The following is a 2987-nucleotide window of genomic DNA, read 5'->3' as shown; positions in this document are numbered from 1 at the left end:
CACTTGAACCATAAACCCTTTGTGAATAATTCTGTGCATGATGTTTGATAGCCCAGGGCACAGATCATAATTTCTGAACAGAAGAGGTGTCAAAGCAAAAATGCATCTTCTTTATGCAAACAAATGACTTCCTCCAAAGTGTAACCTCATCATGTCATTTTTAAATCACTGAATAAATACTAACTTTGTTGAATCCCAAAAAGAGAGTAAATAGCATCGTTGGTGGTTCCTTTTATTTCACGGGGTTAGGAAGGCGTATGACCTCCCTGCTGGAGAACATTCAATAGTGTGACAGGCATGTGCCACAACTTGCAGTGGTTCCCTTCTTTAGGTTGGCCCTAATTTAATGTGTTTTTTTAATGTAAGCAATGAGGTAGAAATTTCAGAACTGAACAAAGACATAGAGATGAGTCAGTAGTTATGCTGACCTTATTTCTGAACTTGAAATAACCCTACATAGCATCCTGGTGTTACTGCTCTTGTCTGAGTCCTGTATGTGAGGTGGATTCTTTTGTGAACAAGCATATTAGGATCTCTCACTCTGATAAGTAAATACAGAGGTTTTGGCTCCCAGGCAGGAAATGACCCGGTACCCCTTATAATCTCTTCAGACATAAAAATTAAATCCAGTCATAACTCAATTACCCCTTAGAGGATTTTTATATGAGCAGGTTCTTTGCGATCTTTACCAACCACATTAAAGAGCAATCTGGCACCATTTTTGGAACAAGATGTTTTACAGCAATTTTGCAAGTATAAATATCCTATTTGGTGCAATAACATAAACTTTGTCTTCTAAGGAAAGTGCATATCAGTTTTGGTGATATTTACATAAAAACAATTTGTTAGTTTCAAATCTTTCCCATGGAAAATTAAGACAAACATTAAATATCTGATTGTTTTGGTGACTTCACTAAGGGCTCCTAGACGAAATGATGACAGTTCTCATTGCAGGTGGAAAGACTGAAGGCAACTCTGGGAAATGCTCTGCCCCAGGAAGCACCTCAAATTGGAATGTTATTGACAAAATTGACTGGGATAACTACAAAGGTCGAAGAGAATGTGCTAGGGTTTTAGCAATATCTGCAAGAACCATTCAGGCCTGAATGAGATGATGTTAAGTTCTTGGGGGAAGGTTGAACCTAGTGTTAGATATTCAGCACTTACAAGAATCTCTCATTGGCAAGACTTATCATAAGCCAGTGTTGGTGATATTAGTATAGACCTTACAAACTCTCCATTGATAAAAGAAAGACCAAGCTTCTAAGTCAGGTGACTGAGAAAAAGATATATTACTTATGATAATTTCTGTTGCAATTAAGAGAAAATTCAGTTTGGCCTGGATTAAATAGCAAAGTGATTTATTAGCTCAGTTACCTAAAAAGGCCATAGATAAAGAGAGCTTTAGGTCAGGCTTGACAGACCACCCAACTATGGGAGGAAATACCCAATTTCTTTCAGGCGCCAGCTGTCTCATAGTCATAAGTACCTCCCAAGGCTACATGCTGCTTCCTTATCCAAGCTCATAGGCAAAGGGCAGCCTTCTAGGTACCTCCCACAGAAACTCAGGAAAGCTCCCTTTCCAGGAAATTCCAGAAACATCTCCTTACCTCTCGTTGTTAACCCTGTGCCTATCCCTGAACTAACCTTTCCAGGAAATTCCAGAAACATCTCCTTACCTCTCATTGTTGTTAACCCTGTGCCTATCCCTGAACTAGTCAATGTGACAAGTAACCAAGGCAGATAACATACCAAGTCATAGACTTTAAGTCTAAGACTAGGAATTTTTTTTCTTCTAATGACAGTCCTTGACTTAATGCTCTTCACCATTAAGGATTCAAGATGACCAACGAGGAACCTCTTCCCAAAAAGGTCCGACTGAGTGAGACAGACTTCAAACTTATGGCACGAGATGAGTTAATTGTAAGATGGAAACAGTATGAAGCATATGTGCAAGCTTTGGAGGGCAAGTACACAGATCTGAACTCCAATGATGTAACTGGTTTACAGGAGTCAGAAGAAAAACTAAAGCAACACCAGCAAGAGTCTGCACGAAGGGGAAACATCCTTGTAATGCGACTAGCAACCAAGAAGTAAGAGGTGCAAGAGTGTACCACTCAAATCCAGTACCTCAGGCAAGTCCAGCAGCCCAGTGTCGCCCAACTGAGATCAACAATGGTGGACCCCGCGATCAACTTGTTTTTCCTAAAAATGAAAGGTGAACTGGAACAGACTAAAGACAAACTGGAACAAGCCCAAAATGAACTGAGTGCCTGGAAGTTTACGCCTGATAGGTAAACAAATCATACTCCCCAGTCAAGACTTCCCTGACAGTCCCACTACGAGAAAGCTGTGGTGGGACAGCCAAGTACTCCTTTCCACACCAAGACTCAGACTTTTTGAGCCAAAAAATCCACATTCTTATACTATCCAGCTTGTAATGGTTAATGTAAAACTTAACCAGATAAACCTTGTGTTTCAGCTTTTTCCTCTTCCCCCACCCCTTGCTTCAGAGGCCTGATGGCGTGGGACTATTCCGAAGAAGTGGCCACCTCCGAAAAATTCCCCTTCCAGGACATGTAGACACTTGAGAAATATTTCTGTTTGAAAAAAAATAGAGGGAGAAACTTAAGTCTGTGGTACACTGTGTCTTCAGACAGTTTGGAGGAATGAAAACCTAGAGATTTAAAATCATAAACGGAACATGTAAAATTCCAGTAAAATGTAAAAATGGAATATGCATCGCTCTTAACCTTGAGTATAGTGACTTAGAGACACTGTATATCAGTTTTGCTTTTAAGACTGTGGACTTTATGATTGTTGTTGAACTTCTTGATCAAAACTTAAATGAGGTGAATTTTGCACTTCAAGGGTTTATTTGCTAAGAAACTATTTAATAGATATCAGTACAGTAGTTCATATATTTAACCATTTCATTGGGGGCTCTCTATTACTTGATTGAGCCTTAAATCAATGTGGTTTGAATC

General features: G+C 39.5%; 1 pseudogene; it reads left to right on the top strand.

Annotated features, from left to right (window-relative positions):
* Positions 1-1833: 1833 nt before the first annotated feature.
* On the top strand, positions 1834-2397 carry LOC102241280 (annotated as a pseudogene).
* The last annotated feature ends 590 nt before the right edge of the window (positions 2398-2987 follow it).

This window comes from Myotis brandtii, unplaced genomic scaffold, assembly GCF_000412655.1.
Source record: "Myotis brandtii unplaced genomic scaffold, ASM41265v1 scaffold581, whole genome shotgun sequence".
NCBI lineage: Eukaryota > Metazoa > Chordata > Mammalia > Chiroptera > Vespertilionidae > Myotis > Myotis brandtii.
This window is presented reverse-complemented; position numbering and strand designations above follow the sequence as displayed.